Raw genomic sequence first — 15,875 nt, forward strand, 5'->3', positions numbered from 1 at the left:
AAATAGTGAAACAACAAGAAACTCTAGGTGAGCAACCAAAATGAGTGGGGAGTGATTGAGTTAAAACGTAACTTTTACTAAGTCTCTATAAAAAGATGTCAATTCTCAGAGACAATTATGTATAATGCCAGACAAAATAGTCAAAAATCAATTAGGGGCCCAGATGGATACATGGATCGTATATATCCAAAAGGGTCTCAAGTGCGAAATCACTATACAAAATTATTAAAAATATTATTAAATTATGTCACAGAAGAAGTCGTGACTCAACTCATGGGTTCCTCAACGCGTTTCTGCCGAGATATACTGGCGTCCGCAGGGGAAACCTGTATTTATTTATATACAGTGAGTATTGCATGAAAAAATCATAAGTATAGTGTAGGAGCAAAATAAATAACATAAGCATCCCAGTCAGCTAGATAAAGGTCCAATATTCATAATGTCGAGTATACCCATACATTTGACCAAATTGCTGTTGAGAAATTTGAGGCCGCAGGACATCAGGTACCTAAAAAAGAGAAAGGCAAAATATAGAATGGGGGGGAGACAATATTCCTCAATGATAATATCCATTTGGTCATCACATCATGTGTCCCCCACAGCCTTTACTCACACGCAGTCAATGCTGCCAAGATGTGCCTGTGGAGAAAACACAGAAATTATCATCCACACCCTGAAACAAAGGCTCTCTTCATTCAATGTCCTATCAACAGGCTACCAAAATGTATGTCTGTACATCAGTGTTAATTTCATTACCTAATCATTTTGATTATAATTTTAGCCAAAAACAGTCCCCTTTATCTTTGACTTAGCTTTAACAGTTTAGATGACTACAATATAACTAAATCAAATCATAATTTGCTCTCAAGAATCACACTGCTATATATGACTATATATAACACTTAATATTTGTGTCCATCCCCATCAGTATATTTCAAACTTTCAACTGCCTTAATATCCATAGTCCATTCTTCACTCCCCACATGCTTTTCCATCAAAACCTTGAGTCTCCATTTTGTTTCTCTCTCTAACCCTATCAAGCTGCTAACAACAATCTGCTCCTCTTTTACTTGTCTTATCACTTGTATATATCATTAACTTTTGGACTAACTTACCAGCTTTCTGAACAGTACAATGCATAGAGTTATTTGTCTACTCAAACTACTATATCCAAAACCACTAAGGAACATTCTATGGGAGATAATTGGGCAATCCTACTCAACAACTTAGTTTACAACACAGACACAGTTTTGAAATTTCTAAGGGTACTACAACTCCCATCATACCTTTCATCCCTTTACACACACACATCCACATGTATCCATGCCTCAGCTTTCTCTTTCACATACTTTTTCAGTTTATCCAGCTCTCATTACCATCTCTATATGGTTCCCATATTTGTAAACTTACACATCCTTACCTTAGCATTCTTGCAAGCTTTCCTACAGACCAGTCAATAATTTTACTAAAAATTAAGTTTAAAAAAAAATAAAAATAATTTTACAATCGAGTGGGCTTTTCTGCCTCCACAGACACTCATGAAGCCATGCACACTCATGGCTTTCAAAATGTAGGAGTTGATCAGGTTCCTATTATAAACATATATATATTAACCAAACTTGTCCCAAACCTTACTTTCAATAACTGAATATCCACCAGACCACACAGAATGTCTTACCTTAAAATTCAATTATTCACCAGGCATTTCAGGTTTTACTGTGGAAACCACCAGTGTATATGGCAGGACCACGAGTGTTGCGGTAAGAGTGGTGGGATCAGATGTTATTAACCCCGGGGGTCGGATGGTATTAACCCCTTTGTGTTCGTGACACCAGTGTGGTTTTTGGGTTCCGGAACACCACACGCCCGGATTCTCCACTATGCCACGGGCTAGTAGTGAATAAAGAGTCCACAACCAGTTATGGGTAAACAGAGGCTTTACTGAGTGGAAGACAGGTGTAATTATCTTCACAGCTAAGGCCAGAATTCCCAGAGAGGTGGCCAGTACCCAGAGGACCTCGCAGCTTGTTGGACCAATACTTGTAATATACTTGACTTTGACTTGTAATTAGGCTTGACTTGACTATCTGCAGGACTTGACTAGATGTAGTGACAGCAGACATAGACTTGTAGCGTTGTGGCCTCCAGATGCTGAACACTTGTTCTGAGATCTCTGGTAGCTGCTTCACCAAAGACTTAGATGTTACAGCTATGAGCACATAACTCAAAGAGAGTGAATAAATATGGCCACCCCTTTATATAGTGGGGGGGCTGAACTAAAGCCCATTGGTCAATCTGTGGGTCATAGGTTGAGCACATTTTACAACCAATCATAAAACTGCATAACATAACATGTGACAGGCTTACTAACAGGTTATTGAGACCTAGACAAAAGGTTCCTGTCTATGCTTTTAAAGGAACACATTTATTAAACCAACAGGGAGACAACAGGGTCACTGAGGGACTCAACCTGACAGGGCCATACAGGTAGTATAGGACCATGTACCTGTACTAGGACATTACATTACCACAATATGTATTCTATTACCCACCGTGCTTTGCACTACTTATGGAAATTCATGTAATTGCCCGCTACCCGCCAGACAAAGTCCCGGAACTCAGTAGAGGCCTCCGCCAGACAAAGTCACAATCACAGCGGGTGTGAGGAGTGACACTTGCTGGGATCTGTCCTAAACTTCAGGAACTACTACTCCCAACATGTAGCACACTCTGCTCAATGTTGGGAGCTGTAGTACCTGCAATTAAGGAAAGATCACAGCGGATGTCACTCCTGACACCCGCTGTGATCCTCCTGTATAATGTATAGATGCTCTTCTATGGTCCCCTGCACTGACGTATATATACACCTATTCATATTTACCACAGAGAGTTGTGATAGGCTGGAACCATCTGGCCAATCACAGCTCTCTGCGGGAAATATGAATAGATGTATATATACGGCAGTGCAGGGGACCATAGAAGAGCGGCCGGCCGCATCTATACATTATACAGAAGGTTCTCTACAGAACCCGGGCGATCTGTCAATTAGTACAGGTACTGCTACTCCCGTGATGAAACAGTGTGTTCCATGCTGGGAGTAGTAGTACCATCTAAAAAAAAAAGAAAAAAAAGTGAAAAACACGCACACACACTACATTTTTATTATTGTCGGCTATATTTCTTGTGCCCTGCCCGCCCACATAAATTGATCCCTGTTTAAAAATGAATAAAAATGTTGTTATAAAAAAAAGATTCACTTCGTTAAATACAATTTTTTCCATCACTACTGTATCTTTTTTATTTTTTTTAATGGTACCCTATGAAATTTTATTGAAAAAGGTATCTCCATAATTTTTTTGGGATCGCTAAAGTCCAAAAGAGAATAAAAACCACCTGCAAAAACCTAAGTTAAAACCCACCTGGCATTTTTCTTGGCATTTTTTTACTCCCATAGACTTCTATGGGAGAAAAATGCCACAATTTCAGGTATAGGCTCAACATGCTGCGAATTTGTAAAACCGCCAAGGAGCTGAAAAACGCAAAAAAATGTGAAAAAACACCAAAAGGATAAAAAAAAATGCCAAACTGAAAAACGCCAAGTAGAAAAAGAATTTTGCGATTTCTCCTTGATTTACAGTTAACATCTGGCCGCAGCATTAACATTTGGCGTTTTTCGTCTCCCCCCCCCCCCCCCCAAAAAAAAACTTGTGGAATTCCAGCCTAAGAGTATGTCTGACAACAATCTGCATCACATGCAGCAAGTTTTTACCACATACATCCAAATAAAATGTTAAAAAGGATGAGGAGGTGATACCTAAAAATATTGCAATGTTGTAGAACTGGTCATGTATTATATATGATTATGTAACACTGCTAAACTGTCATTTTCTCTGGAAAAAGCAGATCAGTTATGTCCTGTGTTTACAAGATGGACCTGCAGCTTATTCTGAGATATTACAAGTCTATATATAGGGGGAAGATGAGAAGGGAGATGGGAGGAGGACCTGAATCTGCAGAGAGACAGAGGGAGAGAGAAACGGCAAAGAAATTTCAGTTGCAGATTATGTAGGCCTGGCCGGAAGCCTCCATATGGGTCCTAGGATTATTGCTACAAAGCCCTTTTTCCCTTTTTTTTCTCTCCAGAGACTAATTAAAGGGGTACTCCGGTGGAAAACTTTTTTTTTTTTTAAATGAACTGGTGCAAGAAAGTTAAACAGATTTGTAAATTAGGATAGCGGAGAGAAATGTAGTAAAGCAGCACTCACCCCAGATGACTTGTGCAGACAGGAACGATTCTTTATTCCAAATAACGGTAAAACAGGGAGTAGGAGAACATACAGCGGGGAGGACAAAGACCGTAGCCACGGTCAGACGCGGGGGCACACCAATGAACAGCAACTAGTTTCGCGTCACACCGACGCTTCTTCCGGCTGCAGGTGTACACCTCCTCTAAGCAGGTAAGTCTCTTATATACACATCGTCCCACAGTACATTTTACAAAACAGTGAGGCAAAAAAAATTATAAAACAATAATGTGCATATTTAAAAACACTTTTCACAGATGATGCGGCTTTCGTTGCGGCTTGGCAACAAGCCTATTTGGAGCACTTCCATAAGCTACAACTATTGGTGCTACGAAAGAATGAAGCCGAATATGCACGCGTCACGGAAGAATTGTGCCGAGCCAAAAACGCATTAAAAACGCGTCTACTAGAAAATAAGTTTGCCATCTCAATGAAAAACCTAGAAAAAAAGTTAGCTGCTCACCAAGTCGATATCAAGGAACAGAAACGTGACAAGTATGTCCGTGATAAAAATGATTTTGAATCTAATCAAATCTTCATATGGAAAAATCCACCTGGTGTGAATAGGAACAACAGAAGACGTACTACCAGCCATAAACGGCCAGCTGAGAAAAAGGCTCATAAAAAGGCCACTGATTTTCTGACAACAGAGTCAGACTCCAGCCCGTCTGACAACACTGGTGATGAGGGAAACCCGCCTATTACCACCTCCACTAAAGGTAATACAGTGGTCCCTTTGGGGGAAAGGCCTGCAAGACCAGACGAACAAGAAGAGGCAGAGGCAGGAAAAAGAGACGGTCGGCGAGCCTCTGTGAAGAGGAAAAATATTTCCTGGCGGACATAACGAGTAATCCGGACAATGTCATTAACCTAACTGATGTTGAGCTCAATTCAGCCTTGCAGTTTTGTCTAGAGGGCTCAATTTCGGTTTGCATGAGGCCTTCGATCGGGACTATTTCACTATTGATTTACAAAAAGCATTAAGAAAAGTCAATCTAAAAAAATGTTTTGCACGTATTCAAAAAGGGGGCCAAAATAAAAAATCTACACCTGTGTTAGAAGGTGAAAAACCTTGCAGTATTTCCAGTTTGGGTTTTTATGTGTCCAAGGAATTTAATACAATTGATAAAACCAATGTCGAGTTGCTGGCCGGTTTGATGGATGAGACTGAAGTTGAAAGTGACATCCCCAGTGGGTTTGTCAATGGCCTCGGCCATATAAACAATAGTTATTTCTCAGGTGGTAATAAATCCACCTTCAGTCCCTCCATCACTCCGGGCAGCAATCTCGACCTGTTCCAGCAGGCGGTCATGAGAGATATACAGGCCCTTATATATCCTGCCCCTCTAGATAATCTCCCCCCTAATGAAAGGAAAGCCCTACAATGGTTGAGGACAAGAGATGAGTTACATATAACTAAAGCAGATAAAGGAGGGGCTACTGTAGTTTGGAGTGTGGAAGCTTATAAAAAAGAAATTGACCGACATTTGGGCGACACACATACATACTTAAAATTAAAAGAGAATCCCACTAGACGCATTCTTGACCTCCTCAGATCATTATTGAGACGTTATGTAGAAAAATCTACTATTAGTCAGAAGACTGCTGAGAAATTGGTTTCTTTGTCACCAAAACCTGCCAAGTGGTATGTTTTACCAAAAGTGCATAAAAGTTTCACTAAACCTACTGGGAGGCCGATAGTTGCTGGAATAGGGTCCCTGACGGAAGCTTTGTCGGGATACCTTGAGTGGTTGTTGGCCCCGCTCCTAAAAACTATCCCCACTCTGTTAAAGGATACAGGCGAGTTGTTGTTGGCCTTTGATGGCTTTTGTTGGCAAGACTCCTACAAGCTGGTGTCTATCGACATTGAAAACCTGTACACCCGCATTCCTCACAATGCGGGTGTACAGGCTATGCGCACCTTCTTGTCAGGTGGCGACAGACCCCAAATTTTGTTGATTTTGTTTGTGAGTCACTCCTCTTCGTCCTACAAAATAACATCTTTCTTCATGATGGGCAGTGGTACAGGCAGGCCCATGGCACAGCCATGGGCACGCCTGTATCATGTACTTATGCCAACATTTTTTTGGCTGTTTTTGAACAGGATTTCATTTTTTCTACCAAGATCCCATTTATTCATTTTATTAAATATTATCTACGCTATGTGGACGATGTCCTGATGGTGTGGGACGGAGAGGAGACAGACTTTAATGCTTTTCTACAATACATGAATGAGAAAAACACAGTGAACATGTCATTCACCAGTGTGTTTGGAGACAAGAGGTTGGATTTTTTGGATGTCCGCCTAGAAATCATTGGTGGATCTTTAGTCACGTCTGGGTACCGTAAGGACATAGCAAAGAACGCCCTGTTGCACTATGAGAGTTCCCATCCCAGGTATGTCAAGGACAATATTCCGTATAGCCAGTTCCTTCATTTAAAAAGGGTCAACAGTGACCCCGATACTTATCTTGCCCAAGCATGCACTTTGAAGAAGCGCCTTATGGAGCGTGGCTATCCGGAAAAGGTGATTGAGAGAGCTTACAGAAAAAAAGACACGCGCTGAATTATTAGGTCCGAAAAAACATATTGACAGTAATAATGGAAACAAAAACCACAGACGTTTCACATTTTCCTTTGCCAATTCCCCCATTAACCATTTAGTCCGTAAGGCCATACATGACAATTGTTTCTTTTTCGACAATGATGAAGAGTTGGGACCAGTGGCAAAGGAAAAACCTATAGTTACCTTTAGGAAGTCGAAGACTCTAGGCGACGTGGTCAAAAGAAATGACAACATAAAGGTCAAGGCTGTTACTAATTGGCTCAGTGACTCAGAACCCAAGGGGAATTTTGCATGCAGAAATTGCAGGTACTGTCGTTATAATTTAGCAATTAAACAGCTTTCCCTAGGAGGCACTGTGATCACTGTTAACCAATTAATAACATGTAAGTCCACCTACGTAGTTTATTGCCTTATTTGCCCTTGTAGGTTTTTCTACATAGGAAAGACAAAACGGCACTACATACACGTTTTAGGGAACATCTCTACTCGCTCAGGTCGGGCAAAGGCTCACCCAGGTTTATCTCGCATATGGCTGAAAGCCATGGAGGTAGCCCTGATGGTTTGAGGTTTGCCGACCTTGAGCGAGTAGGTCTCGCCACCGTAGGTGAGGATAGGCATCGGTATCTATTACAGCGAGAAACGCTGTGGATACTGAAGTTGAATGCCGTTGGTCCTCTTGGACTGAATGAAAGACCAGATTTTTCCCCTTTCTTGTGATTATCGCTCATGCTTTTTCTAAGTGTTTTTAAATATGCACATTATTGTTTTATAATTTTTGTTGCCTCACTGTTTTGTAAAATGTACTGTGGGACGATGTGTATATAAGAGACTTACCTGCTTAGAGGAGGCGTACACCTGCAGCCGGAAGAAGCATCGATGTGACGCGAAACTAGTTGCTGTTCATTGGTGTGCCCCCGCGTCTGACCGTGGCTACGGTCTTTGTCCTCCCCGCTGTATGTTCTCCTACTCCCTGTTTTATCGTTATTTGGAATAAAGAATCGTTCCTGTCTGCACAAGTCATCTGGGGTGAGTGCTGCTTTACTACATTTCTCTCCGCTATCTGGATTACCTGGACTTTGTTTCATTACAAGTGTGCACCCCCATAAGGACTATATGCGGTTGTCCTATACAGCTTTTGTGTTATCCACCCCCCGTACAAGCTTGTTGGCAGTGTTGCAGTGCCTGATTCCTTTTCTTTCTCTGAGATACCTTCTGTTGAGATTTGTAAATTACTTCTATTAAAAAATCTTAATCCTTTCAGTACTTTTTAGCAGCTGTTTGCTCCAGAGGAAAATCTTTATTCTTTTAAATTTTTTGTGTTGTCCACAGGGCTCTCTGCTGACACCTGATGCCCGTTTCAGGAACTGTCCAGAGCAGGAGAAAATTCCCATAGCAAAATGCTGCTCTTTACAGTTCCTGACATGGACAGAGGTGTCAGCAGAGAGCACTGTGGACAACGCAAAAAAGAAATTCAAAAAGTAAAGAATTTCCTCTGTAGCATACAGCTGCTAAAAAGTACTAAAAGGATTGAGATTTTTTTAATAGGAGTAATTTACAAATCTGTTTAAAGGGGTACTCCGCCCCTAGACATCTTATCCCCTATCCAAAGGATAGGGGATAAAATGTCTGATTGCCGTGGTCCCGCTGCTGGGGAGCCCCGGGATCCCCGCTGCGGCACCCCTCTATCATTACTGCACAGAGCGAGCGAGCTCTGCACGTAATGACGGACAATACATGGGCCGGAGCATTGTTAAGTCACGGCTCCTCCCCTTGTGATGTCACGGTCCGCCCCTTTCAATACAAGTCTATGGGAGGGGGCGTGGCAGTTGCCACGCCCCCTGCCATAGACTTGCATTAAGGGGACGGGCCGTGATGTAACTAGGGGCAGAGCCATGACGTCACGCTGCTCCGTTCCCTGTATCGCCCGTCATTACGCACAGAGCGAACTCGCTCTGTGCTGTAATGATAGCGGGGTGCCGCAGCGGGGATCCCGGGGGTCCCCAGCAGCGGGACCGTGGCAATCTGACATCTTATCGGGGATAAGATGTCTAGGGGCAGAGTACCCCTTTAACTTTCTGGCACCAGTTCATAAAAAAAAAAACGGTTTCCACCGGAGTACCCCTTTAAGATAAGTTGAGATGCCTCAAGTGCTATACTAAGGTTCAAACGTTCAAGACATACAATACGTACATGTCATGCAGAAGCCAGAGGTCACAAGTGGCGCTTTGTTGCAATGGCCTGACTAGGCTTGATCTCCAGAATGGAAACAGATAGCAATACAACCTCACATTTTTGCATAATTTTCAATTCTACTGGACATAAATTGGGGGTTGATTATCGTCTCCATGCTAATGCTTTTTTCCTGTTCTCCCTTTTTGGAGCTAGGGAGTATTGGTTGTGTGTTGTGGGCTCATGGTGGTGAGCCTGAAGCAGTAAGTAACAGATCTCACCTTAGGGCTTGATTCACATCTTAAAGGGAAACTGTCATCAGATTTTACCATATTTAATGTGTGGCCTCCCTGGGAGACGTTCCTTTCGGCAGGGATGGTGAGGATGTGATGTTTTAAAGTATCCCCCACCAGCCCCGTAAGTAGTCCCCTGGGCAAGGGAGCTATACTTACCAGGGTCTGGTCTGCTCAGGCTGCCCAGAGTCCTCATCAAGATTGACAGGGCCCTCATCACCGCTCTGTTCCCTAAGCAAACCGAGCAGAGCGATGACCCTTACCGTGTCTGTCTGTCAATCTCGCTGAGTGGGCGTAATTACAGCCAGAGCAGACAGGACTAGGTAAGTAAAGCTCCCCGCACAGGGGACTACTTATGGAGTCAACAGAGTAACACTTTCAAACATCATATCCTCACCATCCCTGCTGGCAGGAAAGTCTCCTGGTGAGAAAGAAGATTTTACCATATATAACATGTTGACACGGGTTATATATGTTAACATCTAATAATAGGTTCCCTTTAAATGGTTTACTACTCATCTAAATGCTTTTTATACTGCTGCTGTTTTTTTAGGGTCTGGATGGAGACATGGAAGTGCAGGATCCTCTTTTATGTTTGTGCAGTGTATAGCAGAGACCCCAGAGACGTTGCTCATGGACAAATAACAATTTAAGGTGATGCCTGCACAGAGGAAATTTGATGGACAATGCCATATACAAGTTATATAATGGGCAGAAATCGTGTCCTGCCTCACTCAGTGATTGGCTGAATGGGACACTTCTTGAGGGAATGACACATCATTAGCTACCAGAAAGTAGCCCTGATGAGTGGAGACCAGGAGCACCAGTGCGGCAGCTGCTTGGTCAACCCCATTTAAAACCACTGAAGTAAATCTTATGGATAAATCCAAGTATACATTGCAGGAACAGGTAAAAACAGCTTTAAAGGGGTACTCCCGTGGAAAACCTTTTTTTTTTTTTTTTTAAATCAACTGGTGCCAGAAAGTTTAACAGATTTATAAATTACTTCTATTAAAAAAATCTTAATCCTTCCAGTACTTTTTAGGGGCTGTATACTAAAGAGAAATCCAAAAAAGAAATGCATTTCCTCTGATGTCATGACCACAGTGCTCTCTGCTGACCTCTTCTGTTCATTTTAGGAACTGTCCAGAGCAGCATATGTTTGCTATGGGGATTTTCTCCTGGTCTGGACAGTTCCTAAAATGGACAGCAGAGGTCAGCAGAGAGCACTGTGGTCATGATATCAGAGGAAATACATTTCTATTTTGGATTTCTCTTTAGTATACAGCCCCTAAAAAGTACTGGAAGGATTAAGATTTTTTAATAGAAGTGATTTACAAATGTGTTTAACTTTCTGGCACCAGTTGATTTAAAAAAAAAAGTTTTCCACGAGAGTACCCCTGTAATGACCAAGTTGCAACGCCTTTCGCTGCGCATGCGCAGCGAAAGGCTTTGCATCTTGGTCATTAATTCTGTTTTTACCTGTTCCTGACGTGTATACTTGGGTTCCGTCAGCGCAGCATTGAACCGGCTGTCTATACTGAAGCCTATCTTATCCACAGGTTTTACCCAAGGAGCCGGAGGGCTGCAGACGTGGATCTTGATCTATTATTATGTGCTAATCATTGTTGTGTATAACGGTACACAACCACCCAGGGTGAGCGGCTTTCATGCAACCTTACCTTATTTTAAGTGTGATTTACCCTATCGAGCACCTTCCCCTCTCTTTTTAGGTGAAGTAAATAACTTTGATTATATCGTGACTATGGCTCCTGTCAAAGCCTGGGTATATTAGGCAGCAAGTAAGAAGTCAGTTCATGAAGTTGATGTGTTGTGCTGTAAAATGGGCAAATGTAAGGATATGCACGACTTTGACAAGGACCATGTTGTAATGGCTAGAAGGGGTCAGAGCACCTCATGACAGATCTTGTGGGGTGTTCCTATCAGTCATTAATTTGGACCCACCAACAGTAGTCCAAAGAAGGACAACTAGTGAACTGGCGGCAGGGTTATGGTTACTGAAGGCATGTGTGGGAAGTGAAGGCTACCCTTTCTGGTCAGAAGAGCTACTGTAGTATAAATTGCAGAAAAAATAATTCTGACTATGATAGAAAGATGACAGAATACCCAGTGCATCTCCGTTTCCTGCACATGGGGCAACAAAGCCACAGACTGGCTAGAGAACAACTGTTAACCCCTATCCATCGCCCAAAACACCCACAATAAACACGTGAAATTCCGAAATTGACCATGGAGCAGTGTAAGTAGGCAGCCTGTTCTGATCAATCACATTTTCTCTCACATCATGTGTATGGTGGATTTGCGATTGTTCAACAATGGTTGGAGTTACATGACAAAGAATTCAAGGTGTTGGCCTCCAAATTCCCCAGATCTCAATCCGAGGGAGCATATGTGGGATTTTCTGGAAAAACAGGTCTAATCCATGGAGGCCCCACCTCACGATCTACAGAATTTAAAAAATCTGTTGCTAACAAATCACAGGACACCTTCATAGGTGAAAAAAAAGTGAAATATGACATGATCATGAGATAACACCATATTGTCTGCCGTTCACAAATCATCTCATTGCTTCCGATATGTGATCCAATCCAGTCATTTAATTCCAGCTCCTGTGATCACTAATTTCTAGGATATTAAGTACTTAATATCTTGTGTCATTTGAAATCACATATCAAATTTGGCAAAGTGCCTTTTAATGAGAGTTTACTGATGTAAGGATTGGAATGTCAGGGACCGGATTGTTAAATTGTTTCTTTTAGACATTTAGGGGGTTTAGTATATTGTGCAGCTGTTAGAAATACTTATCAATTTAACATGTTATGTGTTATTTATCAAAATGTTTATTTATCAAAATGTTTGTCACAAAACGCTAGCATTGTGTAGGTGCGTCACGCAAAAATCAGCAGCAACTTAATGGCTTCTTCATTCGTATTTTTGTATCCACGCCAAGTGCTGTGCGTGCGCAGTAAATGGAATTGGGTTAAAACAGTAAAAGCGTTTCAATCACAGAAGGCAGGAGTATGTATTAAAATGTCCTTACATACACACTCCTAGGACTGAATTACTATGTGGTGAAATTATGCATTTCTAAAAAGTGTCACCAACACGTTAAAGGGGTATTCCAGGAATTTTTTTTTATTTGACTTTGCTACAGGAGCTGTAAAGTTAGAGTAGTTCATAATATACTGTCTGTACCTGTGTGTGACGGCTTTCTCACAATTCTTCTGTGATTTTTACCCCAATATTTATTTTTAACAGCATACAAAATGACTGTTGTCTCAGATTTTTCCCAGGTTGCAATGCAGCCGAGACCTGACTCACTAGTCAGCTGATGACAGGGGGCCTGTCTGCTTCAATGGGTGGAGGGATCGCTGTGTGGTAGAGAGATCAATCTGCAACTAATGCAATAGCTGTAGGCACCCTGATTGAAAACAACAGGTCTTTTGAATGGATGCAGCTCATTTATGTTTCAATGGGTGGGGTGGCTGATGTGTGGGAGGGAGGAAAATGGAATTATGGGATATGTAGGCAAAAGAAGAAAACTCAAACAGGAAATCCCAGTTCACAAAAAGCTAGCCACAGTGTTATGGTAATCTCACAACATAGCCATTTAGCCCCAAGACAAGTGCAGATCCTTCCTAAGCATGAACATTACTGTTTGCCAGGTACGTACTAAAATCACCTTATGGTGGATGACCCCTTTAAGTTTGGAAAACTTTATGCTACAGTTAGCATTTTACATGTATAGGTATGTGCTTCCTTTCAGTTTGCACTTTTTATATTCATTTAAGCCACAACTCCTTATTTTGTCTTACATGCATCTCCTTGGGCTTTACACTGCTCAAAAAAGTAAAGGGAACACTTAAACAACACAATGTAACTCCAAGTCAATCACACTTCTGTGAAATCACACTGTCCACTCAGGAAGCAGCACTGATTGACAATCAATTTCACATGCTGTTGTGCAAATGGAACAGACAACAGGTGGAAATTATAGGCAATTAGCAAGACACCCCCAATAAAGAAGTGATTCTGCAGGTGGTGACCACAGACCACTTCTCAGTTCCTATGCTTTCTGGCTGATGTTTTGGTCACTTTTGAATGCTAGCGGTGCTTTCACTATAGTGGTAGCATGAGACGGAGTCTACAACCCACACAAGTGGCTCAGGTAGTGCAGCTCATCCAGGATAGCACATCAATGCGAGCTGTGGCAAGAAGGTTTGCTGTGTCTGTCAGCGTAGTGTCCAGAGCATGGAGGCGCTACCAGGAGACAGGCCACCACATAAGGAGACGTGGAGGAGGCAGTAGGAGGGCAACAACCCAGCATCAGGACCACTACCTCTGCCTTTGTGCAAGGAGGAGCAGGAGGAGCACTGCCAGAGCCCTGCAAAATGACCTCCAGCAGGTCACAAATGTGCATGTGTCCACTCAAATTGTCAGAAACAGACTCCATGAGGGTGGTATGAGGGCCCGACGTCCACAGATGGGGGATATCCTTACAGCCCAACACCGTGCAGGATGTTTGGCATTTGCCAGAGAACACCAAGATTGGCAAATTTGCCACTGGCGCCCTTCGCTCTTCACAGATGAAAGCAGGTTGACACTGAGCACATGTGACAGACGTGACAGAGTCTGAAGATGCCGTGGAGAATGTTCTGCTTCCTGCATTATCCTCCAGCATCACTGGTTTGGTGGTGGGTCAGTAATGGTGTGGGGTGGCATTTCTTTGGGGGGGGGGGCTGCACAGCCCTCCATGTGCTTACCAGAGGTATCCTGACTGCCATTAGGTACCGAGATGAGCTCCTCAGACCCCTTGTGGGGCCATATACTGGTGCAGTTGTCCCTGGGTTCCTCCTAATGCAAGACAATGCTAGACCTCATGTGGTCGGAGTGTGTCAGCAGTTCCTGTAAGAGGAAAGCATTGATGCTATGGACTGGCCCACCCGTTCCCCAGACCTGAATCCAATTGAGCACGTCGGGGACATCATGTCTCGCTCCATCCACCAACGCCACGTTGCACCACAGACTGTCTAGGAGTTGGCGGATGCTTTAGTCCAGGTCTGGGAGGACATCCCTCAGGAGACCATCCACCACCTCATCAGGAGCATGCCCAGGCATTGTAGGGAGGTCATACGGGCACGTGGAGGCCACACACACGCTACTGAGCCTCATTCTGACTTGTTTTAAGGACATTACATCAAAGTTGGATCAGCCTGTAGTGTGGTTTTCCACTTTGATTTTGAATGTGACTCCATATCCAGACCTCCATGGGTTGATAAATTTTATTTCCATTGATAATTTTTGTGTGATTTTGTTGTCAGCATATTCAACTATGTAAAGATGAAAGTATTTCATATGATTAGTTCATTCATTCAGATCTAGGTGGTGTTATCTTAGTGTTCCCTTTATTTTTTTTAGCAGTGTACATCAAAGCATTCCAAACTCTTGGCTTCATGTGGGGGGGGGAAATCTAATCAACTGGTGCCAAAAAGTTAAACATATTTGTAAATTATTAGAAAAATTCACTAGCGCTGAATGGATTTGGATGTGATCAGTGGCTGGACTGCTGCGTGGCCAATAGATGTGCTCTCTTGATAATGCACACCGATATATAATGGATATAACAAAACGTATTATTGAATTGGCAAGTATCAGACACATATCTATTAAAGCTAGGTGGTGGGGACTAACCTGATGCTGCTGTAGGAGGAGGGAAGGATCCTGATGGTATGGATGAAACTGTAGGTGGTGTGAGGAAGTGCTCACCTGATGACCGAAAAATGAAAACACAGTGACTGGATTATGTAAAGATATGCATATCAATTTGATTGAGCTCTATCTATAAAACATGGTCTACCTTTAAATGATCGGTCGCGCTGGTGCGAGCGATGGTGGTTTGAATGGCTGATGTGGTAAGCTGAAGGGGTGATTTTCCTATGGTATAAAACGGATTAAACAATCTGGTTATGGTGAAAAGAATGATGAATACTTTCAGCAGAGTCGTTCTTATTAATACCTGTTCAAGAGCTGTATTACTGATTCTGTATGGGTATTGTAGAGGAAAATGCTTGATGCTGTGGGCTCTCCCTGAGGGTACTCCAGAGGTTGAAAAAAATGCGAATGAAGCCCCTTTATACCGTTCAACTCTGTATAATTTATAATAATAATATAGTCACAACAGAGTATTGTAAGCTAATGGAATGTCCACAAAGCATAGGAGTATTTTTATAAGTAGATGATTACTATTAAATCACTTAGTGGCGTACCTGATAAAGCTCCCGCAGGTACCTGTTGCGCGGTCAGCACTGTTGCGGGCCCTCAATGGAGGTATTCCTGGATTAATAAACAGGTGTAGAGTTGGAGTTCAGTCCGGGAAATCGTTGGTTTGTAATCCGGTTAGTTAAAGGGAGCGTTTGGCGGCAGTGGGAGTGCGCCCCGGCCGGTGGCGTCTCCAGTGGGGGGTGATTTTTTCTAATCCAAAAAATTGGGACCGATTTTTTGGATTAGAAAAAATCACCCCCC

The 15,875-nt window shown here is 42.6% G+C and overlaps 1 long non-coding RNA gene across 1 annotated transcript; it reads right to left on the minus strand.

Annotated features, from left to right (window-relative positions):
- Window positions 1-15,225: 15,225 nt before the first annotated feature.
- On the minus strand, window positions 15,226-15,770 carry LOC130367528 (uncharacterized). The gene is made up of 3 exons (XR_008892097.1): window positions 15,620-15,770; window positions 15,370-15,499; window positions 15,226-15,287 (listed from the first exon to the last, which is right to left on the minus strand). It is a non-coding gene; the product is annotated as an uncharacterized LOC130367528 (long non-coding RNA).
- Window positions 15,771-15,875: the final 105 nt, after the last annotated feature.

This window comes from Hyla sarda, chromosome 4 (genome assembly GCF_029499605.1).
Source record: "Hyla sarda isolate aHylSar1 chromosome 4, aHylSar1.hap1, whole genome shotgun sequence".
NCBI lineage: Eukaryota > Metazoa > Chordata > Amphibia > Anura > Hylidae > Hyla > Hyla sarda.